Source organism: Aegilops tauschii, chromosome 7 (genome assembly GCF_002575655.3).
Source record: "Aegilops tauschii subsp. strangulata cultivar AL8/78 chromosome 7, Aet v6.0, whole genome shotgun sequence".
NCBI classification, from domain to species: Eukaryota; Viridiplantae; Streptophyta; class Magnoliopsida; order Poales; family Poaceae; genus Aegilops; species Aegilops tauschii.
The window spans coordinates 273,056,438-273,070,823 of record NC_053041.3 but is presented as its reverse complement, the minus strand read 5'-3'; the positions used below and the strand labels follow the sequence as shown (position 1 = coordinate 273,070,823).

Here is a 14,386-nt window from a genome sequence, read left to right as displayed (position 1 = left end):
GATATTCCTTCTCCCGGGAAGACCCGATCAGTCTCGGAATCCCGGTTTACAAGACATTTCGACAATGGTAAAACAAGACCAGCAAAGCCGCCCGAATGTGCCCACAAATCCTGATAGGAGCTGCACATATCTCGTTCTCAGGGCACACCGGATGAACACTACGTACAACTAAAACCAGACCTCGAGTTTCCCCGAGGTGGCGCTGCAAGTGGCTCTAGTTTGGACCAGCACTCAGAGGAACACTGGCCCGGGGGTTTAAAATAAAGATGACCCTTGAGTCTGCAGAACCCAAGGGAAAAAGGCTTAGGTAGGCAAATGGTAAAACCAAGGTTGGGCCTTGCTGGAGGAGTTTTATTCAAAGCGAATTGTCAAGGGGGTCCCATAAATCACCCAACCGCGTAAGGAACGCAAAATCAAGGAACATAACACCGGTATGACGGAAACTAGGGCGGCAAGAGTGGAACAAAACACCAGGCATAAGGCCGAGCCTTCCACCCTTTACCAAGTATATAGATGCATTAATTAAATAAGAGATATTGTGATATCCCAACATAAGCATAATCCAACATGGAGCAATCTTCATCTTCACCTACAACTAGCCACGCTATAAGAGGGGCTGAGAGAAAATGGTAACATAGCCAAACAACGGTTTGCTAGGAAGGGTGACAAAGGTTAGAGGTGGTTTCATGGCAATTTGGGAGGCATGATATAGCAAGTGGTAGGTAGCGCGGCATAGCAATAGAGCGAACAACTAGCAAGCAAAGATAGAAGTGATTTCGAGGGTATGGTCATCTTGCCTGAGATCCCGCTAGGAAGAAGAGCGAGTCCATGAAGAAGACAAACGGATGTAGTCGAACGAATCCTCACAACTCCGGAACGAAACCGAAGCTAACGAGAGAAGCAACCCGGAAAGAAACAAACAACTAGTAAAACAACCATCATAGAAACATGGCATGATGCACAATCAAGTATGATGCATGTCCGGTTTAATGAGCATGACAAGGCAAAGTGCAACAAACAACATTACAAATTAAGTGGAGCTCAATATGCAACGAGTTGCATATTGACGAACACCACATCAATTATTTAGTTCTCTCTCATTTATGTACCAAACAATATTAAATGTTATTAAACATGGCAAGAGGTGAGACATAAGTAAACTACACATTTTAGGCAACTTAAATGAGGCCGGAACAACAAACAACAATTCCGGAAAATCCTCATATGCATATTTTGAATTTGGTACTGTTCTGCCCTAAACACAATTTTAATGTTGTTAAACAGCAAAATGAAGTGCACCATGTTAAACTAGGCATTTTTCTACCCCATTTACATATGAAGTTTATTAAAATCCGAGTTACGGTTATTTAGTTATGAAATAAATCATTTTAACATATTATTCGAGCAAATTTAATCAAACAACATTTTAAACAATTTTAACATGGGTGAAAGTGGCATATTATTAAACTACACAAAATTCTAAGAATTTTACATGTTTAAATCATTTTAATCCGATGCACGGTTTATTAGTTATTAAATGCATGAAGAACAGGGGGTTTTCTGCAATTCTGTCAATTCCCGGGAAATTAGGAAATTCACAGAACAGGAAAAAAATGTAGCAGGCCGAAACTGCTGGGCGCTGGGGTGCTCACCATGGGCTGAGGCCCAGGTCGGTGGTGGCGGCTGGGGCAGATCTGGAGCAGGCCAGATCTGGAGGGGAAGCAGGCTGGGCCTTGGAGCTGGCTGACGACGCGGGGCCCACGTGGAAGGTTGAAGCGGTCAACGGACGCATACGGGAGACGGTGCAGCGACTGCTGCTCATTGCAGGGGAAGCAGAGGCGCGGTCGTCCTGCTTGAGCAAGTGCGAGGCAGGGGAGGTAGCCGGTGGCGGGGACGGCGCAAGACGGCTGGAATCGGGCGAGGCGGCTTGGACTTGGCGGATCCAGGTGGTGGAGGTCGTTCCCGGCGGCGGACTTGACGGATCGTCGCAGGAGAAGGCCCTTGGCAGCCATAGCGGAGCTTCCGCTGCTCCTGCACCTGACGAGAGAGAGAGAGAGATCGGGGCATGAGAGAGGTTAGGGAAGGGGGACGGCATGGAGAGTGCAAGGAAGCAGGGGACGCAAGGCAACGGTGACTTGGAACTCTGGCGGCTGGCCACGGGTGTGTTGGCGACGGGAGGTTCGGAACGACGTGGATCCGGGCAGCGAGGCGGCTGCAAGTTCCAACCATGGCATGGTGCTGCTGTACAAAGAACAAAACAGAGTTGAGAGGCACGGGAGGAAGAGAGCCGAGAGGAAAAAGGGAAGGGGAGGGGAAAGGAGCAGGGCAGCGGGGAGTTGCTGGTGGCGCCAGGCGAGGGGTCCCAGTCCGGTAACTTGTTGGACGGTGATGAGGTGTTGCGCGAGGGGAGGAGCGCATGGCCTCGGGCGCCTGGCTGCCGATGCAAAGGAGCGAGACAACGCAGAGGTTGGAGAAGCTCGGGCATGAGCAGGGGATCGAGGCCCTGGCTCTCTCCTGCGGGTGTTTCTGTCGCCGGTTGGAGGATCGAGGGGATCCAGAGGAGAGCGCCGGTTGGGTAGGTTCGAAGGCGACTGGCCGGTGGCTGAAATCAAGGAGAAGGTGGGTGGAAGGATCAGACAGATCCCGAGGAAGAGTGGCGGCGGCGCTAGGGTAGGATCCCTAGAAATTAGGGTTTGGTCTAAAAATGGACACGGAGGTCTTTATATATAACAAGTGAATTTTGATAGGGGCATTTGGTCTCTCTGATTAAAATCGGACGATCGAGAAAATAATAGGTAGGGAGTCCAAATAAGAAAACAGAGATGTTTTATAGATGTTTGGTGATGATCCAGATCCAATGGTGACGACTGCCCGGGTCGGGTTCGGAGAAGTTTCGGACACACACGCGAGGGGTTTGCGGGATGTTAGCAGGTTTGGCAAGAGGGAACCGAAAACACGGTAGGTCTGAAACGGTCAACGCAGGCAAGGCGATCCGAGGGAAGGTGATGAAGGCAAATGGAGAAACGTCAACGACGAGCGAATGCAAGTTTCAAAACATGACGGCAACGAAGTGTCGATGCAATGCAAATGATGCGATGATGAATGCAACACACAAATAAAACACACGCCAAACACGAAATATATGGAAGGCGTCTGGAGCGTCGGTCTCGGGGCGTTACAACACTCCACCACTACAAGAGGATCTCGTCCCGAGATCTAGGATGGCACCGGAGAAAAACGGAAGAGGAAGAGAAAAGGTAAAGCTAAGTTGCTTCTTTGACAAACGAGTGAAACCAAAGAACCTTGAGAGGTCGCAAAGCTTGAAGAAATGACACGACAGAGGTGAACAAAATTGAGAAGACTCCGGTAGAAAATAGAGACAAGGAACACCATGAGAACCTTGAGGTTAAGTGAATATTTAAACCACTCCGGTTAAAACAAGATAGAGAAGGAATAAGAATGATATAATTTGGGCAGCACTCCGACTGTAAATGGAAGGAATTGAACATGATCTTGATAAGATGAGAGGATACTCGATGAAATTACCAACACATTGCCTCCGGTACTAATGAAAGAATGGCACAAGGGGTAAGAAAGATTTCAGACAGCACTCCGGTTGAGGGAGGAGACAAAACTTGATAAGAAGAGAGAACTCGAATGAAAACACGACACTCCGGCTAAACGGATAAGAAATGAAAAAAATTACATGATCTTGACAAAACAAGATGATTGGTCGAAGAGAGCAACATCACAAAACCTCCGGAAGAAAGAATAGAAGATAGATCATTGGAATAACAGAATGGAGAAGAAAATGACAACACCTTCCACAATTGAATTTGGAAAGTATCCTTGCAAGAAGGTTAGAACGAAGTTGTTGGAAAAAACCAACAACTAAAAGAACAAGCTTGTTGAGGGCTTATGGAACACATCTCAAAATTATGAGGTGAAAATTTGCCACTAACGAAAAACCACAGATTGGATTTATATGAACAAGGAGACGAGAAACTTATTTCACCGGGAGGACAAATGAAGAACTGGGGTCATTTATAAGCACCATAAATAGCAACAATCCTTAGGGAAAGCTTTAGGTGAAATATAACCCAAGATAACTCCAACAAAAGGATTGATTGGTTGAAAAGATCTCTTGAACAAAGAGAAAATGATGGATTTAATTATCTCATTCCTGACAACTTGTGAATCATGAAACATGAAGGAAATAATCAAGGATGACATAACACCACCTCAAAAGATAAGAGAGAAAGAATTGCACTTCGGAATGCAAGATGAAGAATGCTTGAACTCCTCAAAACAAACATGTGTTTAACACCATGTTTATTTTAGAGTATAGCTTGGCGGGTCTTAACTCCGAGAGAAATCTTGAAGAACAATTGAAGAATGAAACGAATCCTTGATGAGCCACCATGTAGAGCCTCGATGAAGAACTCCGGATATAAAAGAATGATCCAACGAAATGGAAACTTGAAAAGAACTCCAGGAGAAGCCTTGCAATGATTAGATGAAGCTTTGAAATGATATAATTGAAATAACTTGGAGCTCCGGAAAGAAAAAGATGAACAACTTGGAACCGAGTATTTGATATCATGAACGAACTCCGGAAGAAGGAATTAATCACTTGGAGGAGACAAGAATAAGAATTATGTTATGCATATCTTTCACCAATTAAATTGATGACAAGCAATGGATTTGGCATACTACTTATTCTCGTAGACAAGATTAGGATAGATATTGTGCAAACTTGGGAAGGACTTCAACGAACCACCGGTAGGATTGCAACAACGAATACATTAATATGAGGACATAGGAAAAGGAATCTTGAACGAACCACCGTAAGAATTGAAAATGAATGAAGAAAAGAGAACGAATCACCGCAAGAATTAAAGAACGCGCGAAAAAACTCGAGGGAATTTAGATACATGAGGACGAATAGATCACGAGCTGACTAGAGGGTACTTGAACGATGCACCGGGAGAATATGGAGATGAACGAAGAGACACCAATTTAGAATAATTGGAGAACGAAGCTGAAAACTTAGAACGAAGAAAATTTCTGAAATGATGGCCTTTGGATGATTAAGAAATGAAAACAACTCATGAAATGCTCCGGATGGGTAAGAAAAGAATTGCGCGATTGGAAACAATTTGAGAGGATGGCAACAAGTTAGAACCATGAATCTTCAAGAGAACGGACCAAGATTTAGGAGAAATTCTTCTTCGGTCTTCAAATGTTGAGAATGACGATGAGAAACACCATCAAGAATTATTGAGGCACTCCGGAATGAAAATTAGAAAGGTTGAACCAACATTGAAAAGAATTTGAAAGATCTTGGAGAAAGACTTATGACTGATGAAAAATTTCATTCTTACGTCAAACTTTTAAATAAATTTGAGAATAGCTCCGGGAAAAGTTAGAAGAGTCAGGTAAGATCCTGGGAAAAGGCCTGTGGGTTAGGGCCCACTAAAAGATACACCATTGAACGATTGATTACTTGAAATGGAGATTGCACCGGTTGAATAGATGGCTCAAAAGAGATAACAACCTCAAGATAGCTTGAACGGATTGGGAATGGAAATGCGAATCTTCTGAGATATCTTAATCACTCCGGAACAATTGGATAGCGAGAAGTGCATTTGAAACAAGGAAAGGAATGTGACCAACATTGAAGGCTTGAATTTAGTCCACCGGAGAAGAAAAAGAATGAAGAATGATAAACTTGAAGAACATCTTCCTGAGAATCACCGGATAAGAACATTGACGGAAAAGGATGGAGAGGCTTCCATCAATAAAATGATACTTGATTAAGAAATCTGAATCCTTGAATAAAAGGGTGGGAGGGTGGGAAAACAAAGGCAACTTGGGTCGGATGAAACGAACACCGTTGAGAAAAACTTAGAATTGATCTTGCGAATGTTGGAATGATTGGATCCACTTGAAGAGAAGCACGCCGATTGGAAAGAATTGAAAAGACAACCTTGAAGATGAAGAAGGATTGGTATTCACATAGAAGTATGAGAACACTGCTTAGGAAGGTATGGAATCAACACTTGACTTCGAAGCAACCCGAATACCACAAAACAAAATAAAACAAAGGATTGGCTTGCAAAATAAGCCGGAACAAACATATGATAGAGATTTCGTCCGAAGTTTTCGTGGTGGGGCCCACACGGGCTCGATCGTACAGCACCATCATGTACAAGGCAGTGCACATGACATACGAAGCGTCCCTGAGTCGGCATAGCCAAGGACTCTTTAAGACACTACGAGACCACTGTAAAACCAACCGTGTACAGGCGGACCACTAGACGTCGAACCCCAATCTCATATCATGCGTCTGTCGGAAAGATATCCTAAGAGCTACTTGAATTCCCACTTATAAACTCCCGAAACTCTCTGGTTATGCAATCAAGTGTTGGGGATACAGGGGACACAAAATATATCACCCAAACTAACAATACCTAGATCCAGCTGTATCCATCCTTCAACACATAACCAAGAAACCTTCGGAAATCGTGTACCTCAACCTTCGAAAAGCATCCGTTATACAAGTTATGGCAATACTCCCGAACTCCCGCCCCAGTACTGGGTGGCGTCGAGGTGATCTCACCAACAACTGCATAAAAGAGATTTCGATGTCGGCGAAACTCAGGTATTCAAGAACTGCAACGATAAAATTGTGACGACAACACCTCGGAGCTCAACTCCCTGGGACACTGCCACAACCCCTAAATGTCAGGAGGCACCAAGAACAATGTTCTCGTCACAAAACCATCGGAACGATTCCAAGATACCCGCGTGATCCTAAATTTTTTTAGTGAAATTTGAGGAGAGAAAAGTCAAAACTTCTACGTCAGGAGGCCTCACCAGAGCGACGAAAGGACTGAGGAGTAAAAAGAATCCTACTCTCCGATATATATAATCCTAAGACTCAAAACATTTTTGTTCTAGACTCAACAACGCCAGCGATTCGATCAAGCAGGGGGCTCCTAAGTCGGGGATGGCTCTGATTACCAACTTGTAACGCCCACGATGCGGCTATATCTCCCACGTGTCGAGGCACGACTTAGAGGCATAACCGCATTGTGGTTTTGTCGCAAGAAGGGTCATCTTCACACAATCCCATGTAATGAACAAGAATGGGATAAAGAGTTGGCTTACAATCGCCACTTCACACAATACATAAATGAAATCATACAACATTCAAGATACACACATAGGTCCAACTACGGAACCAAAATAAAAGAAGACAACCCAACTGCTAGATCCCCGATCGACCCAACTGGGCTCCACTACTGATCAACATGATAAGAAACAACACAACAAACAAGATCTTCATCGAGCTCCCACTTGAGCTCGGTTGCGTCACCTGCACTGGCATCGTCGGCACCTGCAACTGTTTTGGAAGTATCTGTGAGTCACGAGGACTCAGCAATCTCACACCCGCGAGATCAAGACTATTTAAGCTTATAGGAAAGGATGGGGTAGTGAGGTGGAGCTGCAGCAAGCACTAGCATATATGGTGGCTAACATACGCAAATGAGAGCGAGAAGAGAAGCAACGGAACGGTCGTGAACTAGCAATGATCAAGAAGTGATCCTGAACTCTTGCTTACGTCAAACATAACCCAGAAACCGTGTTCACTTCCCGGACTCCGCCGAGAAGAGACCATCACGGCTACACACGCGGTTGATGCGTTTTAATTAAGGTCAAGTGTCAAGTTCTCTACAACCGGATATTAACAAATTCCCATCTGCCACATAACCGCGGGCACGGCTTTCGAAAGATAATACCCTGCAGGGGTGTCCCAACTTAGCCCATTATAAGCTCTCACGGTCAACGAAGGATATTCCTTCTCCCGGGAAGACCCGATCAGTCTCGGAATCCCGGTTTACAAGACATTTCGACAATGGCAAAACAAGACCAGCAAAGCCGCCCGAATGTGCCAACAAATCCTGATAGGAGCTGCACATATCTCGTTCTCAGGGCACACCGGATGAACACTACGTACAACTAAAACCAGACCTTGAGTTTCCCCGAGGTGGCGCTGCAAGTGGCTCTAGTTTGGACCAGCACTCAGAGGAACACTGGCCCGGGGGTTTAAAATAAAGATGACCCTTGAGTCTGCAGAACCCAAGGGAAAAAGGCTTAGGTAGGCAAATGGTAAAACCAAGGTTGGGCCTTGCTGGAGGAGTTTTATTCAAAGCAAATTGTTAAGGGGGTCCCATAAATCACCCAACCGCGTAAGGAATGCAAAATCAAGGAACATAACACCGGTATGACGGAAACTAGGGCGGCAAGAGTGGAACAAAACACCAGGCATAAGGCCGAGCCTTCCACCCTTTACCAAGTATATAGATGCATTAATTAAATAAGAGATATTGTGATATCCCAACATAAGCATAATCCAACATGGAGCAATCTTCATCTTCACCTACAACTAGCCACGCTATAAGAGGGGCTGAGCAAAAATGGTAACATAGCCAAACAACGGTTTGCTAGGAAGGGTGACAAAGGTTAGAGGTGGTTTCATGGCAATTTGGGAGGCATGATATAGCAAGTGGTAGGTAGCGCGGCATAGCAATAGAGCGAACAACTAGCAAGCAAAGATAGAAGTGATTTCGAGGGTATGGTCATCTTGCCTGAGATCCCGCTAGGAAGAAGAGCGAGTCCATGAAGAAGACAAACGGATGTAGTCGAACGAATCCTCACAACTCCGGAACGAAACCGAAGCTAACGAGAGAAGCAACCCGGAAAGAAACAAACAACATAGTAAAACAACCATCACAGAAACATGGCATGATGCACAATCAAGTATGATGCATGTCCGGTTTAATGAGCATGACAAGGCAAAGTGCAACAAACAACACTACAAATTAAGTGGAGCTCAATATGCAACGAGTTGCATATTGACGAACACCACATCAATTATTTAGTTCTCTCTCATTTATGTACCCAACAATATTAAATGTTATTAAACATGGCAAGAGGTGAGACATAAGTAAACTACACATTTTAGGCAACTTAAATGAGGCCGGAACAACAAACAACAATTCCGGAAAATCCTCATATGCATATTTTGAATTTGGTACTGTTCTGCCCTAAACACAATTTTAATGTTGATAAACAGCAAAATGAAGTGCACCATGTTAAACTAGGCATTTGTCTACCCCATTTACATATGAAGTTTATTAAAATCCGAGTTACGGTTATTTAGTTATGAAATAAATCATTTTAACATATTATTCGAGCAAATTTAATCAAACAACATTTTAAACAATTTTAACATGGGTGAAAGTGGCATATTATTAAACTACTCAAAATTCTAAGCATTTTATATGTTTAAATCATTTTAATCCGATGCACGGTTTATTAGTTATTAAATGCATGAAGAACAGGGGGTTTTCTGCAATTCTGTCAATTCCCGGGAAATTAGGAAATTCACAGAACAGGAAAAAAAACGTAGCAGACCGAAACTACTGGGCGCTGGGGCGCTCACCATGGGCTGAGGCCCAGGTCGGTGGTGGCGGCTGGGGCAGATCTGGAGCAGGCCAGATCTGGAGGGGAAGCAGGCTGGGCCTTGGAGCTGGCTGACGACGCGGGGCCCACGTGGAAGGTTGAAGCGGTCAACGGACGCATACGAGAGACGATGCAGCGGCTGCTGCTTGTTGCAGGGGAAGCAGAGGCGCGGTCGTCCTGCTTGAGCAAGTGCGAGGCAGGGAGGTAGCCGGCGGCGGGGACGGCGCAAGATGGCTGGAATCGGGCGAGGCGGCTTGGACTTGGCGGATCCAGGTGGTGGAGGTCGTTCCCGGGGACGGACTTGACGGATCGTTGCAGGAGAAGGCCCTTGGCAGCCACGGAGCTTCCGCTGCTCCTGCACCTGACGAGAGAGAGAGAGAGAGACCGGGGCATGAGAGAGGTTAGGGAAGGGGGACGGCATGGAGAGTGCAAGGAAGCAGGGACGCAAGGCAACGGTGACCTGGAACTCCGGCGGCTGGCCACGGGTGATGTTGGCGACGGGAGGTTCAGAACGACGTGGATCCGGGCAGCGAGGTGGCTGCAAGTTCCAACCATGGCATGGTGCTGCTGTACAGAGAACAGAACAGAGTTGAGAGGCACGGGAGGAAGAGAGCCGAGAGGAAAAAGGGAAGGGGAGGGGAAAGGAGCGGGGCAGCGGGGAGCTGCTGGTGGCGCCAGGCGAGGGGTCCCAGTCCGGTAACTTGTCGGACGGTGACGAGGTGTTGCGCGAGGGGAGGAGCGCATGACCTCGGGCGCCTGGCTGCCGATGCAAAGGAGCGAGACAACGCAGAGGTTGGAGAAGCTCGGGCATGAGCAGGGGATCGAGGCTGGCTCTCTCCTGCGGGTGTTTCTGTCGCCGGTTGGAGGATCGAGGGGATCCAGAGGAGAGCGCCGGTTGGGTAGGTTCGAAGGCGACTGGACGGTGGCTGAAATCGAGGAGAAGGTGGGTGGAAGGATCAGACAGATCCCGAGGAAGAGTGGCGGCGGCGCTAGGATAGGATCCCTAGAAATTAGGGTTTGGTCTAAAAATGGACACGGAGGTCTTTATATATAACAAGTGAATTTTGATAGGGGCATTTGGTCTCTCTGATTAAAATCGGACGATCGAGAAAATAATAGGTAGGGAGTCCAAATAAGAAAACGGAGATTTTTATAGATGTTTGGTGATGATCCGGATCCAATGGTGACGACTTCCCGTGTCGGGTTCGGAGAAGTTTCGGACACACACGCGAGGGGTTTGTGGGATGTTAGCAGGTTTGGCAAGAGGGAACCGAAAACACGGTAGGTCTGAAACGGTCAACGCAGGCAAGGCGATCCGAGGGAAGGTGATGAAGGCAAAGGGAGAAACGTCAACGACGAGCGAATGCAAGTTTCAAAACATGACGGCAACGAAGTGCCGATGCAATGCAAATGATGCGATGATGAATGCAACACACAAATAAAACACACGCCGAACACGAAATATATGGAAGGCGTCTGGAGCGTCGGTCTCGGGGCGTTACAGGGATGATGTCAAAATCGAACTTTCTCGGCAAGGAGAGCTGGTCCAAATCAACTTTGAAATTCTTCAGTAGCAGCACGCAATTGCTGAACTGATCTATCCTGTGAGAGATTTTGATGTAATAATCTGGCATGGTGAAACAAGTGTCCTGTGTGTATACGTAGTACGACAGTATTATTTATCACATGGTATATCATTGATAGAATTGCAACTCTGATTGCTGGTTAGGAACTGTCGTTCGATTTCATTCCAACAGCTGCCGTGCTTTATTCAATTTTGTGTATTCGCCTTGCGACAGCATCTAAAACCAGCGCCGTACCGATCACTTGCAATATGAAAAGCGCTGAGGTAGAACACGTGGGCCCCCAAACATGTAGGGTCGGCCTGCGGCCCAAAGTCCAGAACCGTGAGCCTATCTGAGTATTATATTCTCAGCTGAACCCCCATAAAAAAAGCTGAACCCCCATAATGCCCGTGCGTTGCAGAGGGAGTATATTTCTCGGCAAGGTGAGCCTGTGATATAAAAGATTTGTATATTTCTTTACAGAGGGAGTATCTCTCTGTCAAAAAATATATTTATGTGTAACTAGTTACTCCTGTCTTTCTACTTCCTTTCGCTGATATGTGGGGCAACCGGCAACGGGGTCCACGTGCCATATGCACAAATTAGAGTGCACAACTTCACGGTAGACACACCCCGGTCATAGCGCCGTAGTAATGCCCAATGAGCCGTCAAATCACAACCCCCCTTTCCAGCTTTAGCAGTAAGCTGGACGGACGAAGCGGCAATATTTCACTGGGCCTGAATCCCCTTCTCCCTCGCCTGCTTGTTCAGAGAAAACCCCCTCTCGGCGATTGCATAGGGTTTTCTCATGGAAAACCAAGTACGAATTCTTCATCCATCCCCGATAAATCCAAGTCCCTTGGTCGCAGGTAATCCTAGGATGGCAGCCGCCGCCGTTCATGCATTTTTCTTCCTACCGAATCTAGTGTGTTTCATTTGCAGCGCCCAAAGTGCGAGTACCCTACAGGTTTCTGCGCCCTCGGCGAGACGCCACACTTGTTCCTTCTCATCCTAACACATCATTTTGAAATGCGCACAGTATGTTCCTAGAATCCTCTTTTCTATCCGGGAGGGTGGTTTTTTTTTTGAACATGCTGTGTTCTCATATTATTTTTCCTGCAGTGTATTATTTGCTCTGCCAGAACACATGTACTCAAGATGCTCGGCCTTGCCATAACTGAATACACTAGTTTAATGGCCACAGTGAAGACAAGCCATGGATATAAGTTCCGAGTTGGGTTCATGAACCAAGAAGATTGCTGCTTTTTTTTATGCAGAACTTGGATAAACTTTCTCAAGTGTTACGGACTGAAAGTTGGCGCACGAATGTTGATGGAAATAGCAGAACCTGGTCTCATCTTCACTGCGATCTTCCACCCCGACGTCGTTCCAATTGTTCATCCATGTTAGTTTTGTATCTGGTTCTTGCTTGTTGCCTCGATTACTTCTTAATCCACCTATTCTGTCTAACTAATCACAATTTAACTTTAGAAGTAGCAACGAATCTCTCACGGAGATGCTACTTCTAACTAATATTTTCTTATAATTGGTGGCACGTGTAGGTTTTTTCAGAGTTAAGCAGTCTGCTCGTTTGTTACTCTGTAATAACTCGGCTGTTACTAATGGCACTGAAGTTGACTGGATCAACATCCACAAGTTCCTACACTTTATTGATCGTCTTGAGGTCCTTGTGGGGCGTTTCAATGGTGGAAGGCCATGTGGGATATGTGTGCCACTGCTGCACTCGTTGAACAGGTCCAACTGTGTCGAGAAACTTATGGTACGAGCTGTTTTCTGTTATATATGTTGTTCATAAACTATTGCTTATACACAGTTTTACAGCTGTGATCTTCTTGAAACAGGAACTGCCGAGTTCTATTGTTCCTATATAGATGCCTGACCATGGTCGGGTCAGACTTGCGCTTGGTCACAACATGATGTTTATGTCGACCTACTCAATTCCCCTTGGAGGTGAAAAGATACTTATTCATGGGTGGTCTCAAATAATGAAGGCCCGTCCATCTTGGAGAATAGGACAGAAGATTATGTTCATGCTTTTCCATGGCTCTAAAGCGAATATCCTGTTTATTGACCACGTTGCGAGATGAAGCCGCTTTCAGAAGGTTGTGGATGCGCGGGGTGGCGCCTGGGCCTTGTCCCGGGGCTTGGCGGCCTCACCCTTGGTTAACTGTAGGCAAAGTAGCGCTGTTCGAGGCGTGCTTTGTACGGTTGAACCTGTATAAGTACTCATACTGCTTTCAGCTTTGGTTGTTAAGTGCCCCTGCTGGTTTCAGTTAAGGTTGTTAAGTACTCCTACTGCTTTTACAGTCTGTCGTGTTTCTTCAGTCCTGTCTTCCTCCAGCCGCCAAAACCAAACCAGCGCCGGCGGGGCCGCTTGCTTCCGCCTCCCATGGCTGGCTGCGCCTCAGCGCACGCATCGCCGCCCCACCGTCTCCTAAATCGTTAACGCCGACGTCCTCTGCGTGCTTTGGTGCACTCGCCGCGGCGCCGCCCTCTCGCATTGTCAACATGGTCAACAAACAACAGGAATCGGAAAAAGTACGTGGAGAGGATGACAGTAGGGGCCCACCACGTCAGCGTATGGAAAAATAAAATGCTTCCTCCTAGTGTTTTCCTGACATCTGGGACCCACGACATTGTGAGCGTATATAGTCAATAGACAAGAGAACAACACAAGATCGGCTGACACCTGGGACGTAGCTACTTGAGCAGTATTTTTTTGTTTGGTATTGTTGAGACGGAGCAGGGTTTGAACTGGGCTGTGGCCCGTCTAGCCCAGGCTTATATTTTATGTTCACCATGTGACCAGCCCAGCTATTTTTTCTTTGTGAAAATGAGACCAGTTTATTTTTTCTGAAGAATACCCAATCCAGTCCTACTTATTTTTCTACGCCCTGATGGGCTGCAACTCTTTCAAGATGCCTGCAAATCTTGAAAGTAATATGAAATGGGTTGTAAATATAAAAACAGATGACAAATTGGCAATTACTTTATAATTTATGAATTTTTTCACATTTTCAGATTCCCATTTCACTGGGCATTAACCTAATTTAAATATATCTTCAAAGTACTTTAAATCTGGCTCGACATTTTGGTATTAAAAATAGTTTGGAACCCACAGAAATATGCGAAATTGGCCCTGGCCAACCAAAAAAACGACTGCAATAAATTGCATAAGAAGTTGCCATGAGCTATATATAAATTATTAAAAAAAAGAGGGAGTGGTCTGACTTGTGGGCCAGTTTAGTTGACGCGTATGCAAGATTTTT

General features: G+C 45.8%; 1 long non-coding RNA gene across 1 annotated transcript; it reads right to left on the bottom strand.

The window, feature by feature from the left end:
- Window positions 1-766: 766 nt before the first annotated feature.
- Window positions 767-10,352, bottom strand: LOC120968295 (uncharacterized). The gene is made up of 3 exons (XR_012190043.1): window positions 9,992-10,352; window positions 1,653-2,037; window positions 767-869 (listed from the first exon to the last, which is right to left on the bottom strand). It is a non-coding gene; the product is annotated as an uncharacterized lncRNA (long non-coding RNA).
- Between the last annotated feature and the right edge of the window lie 4,034 nt (window positions 10,353-14,386).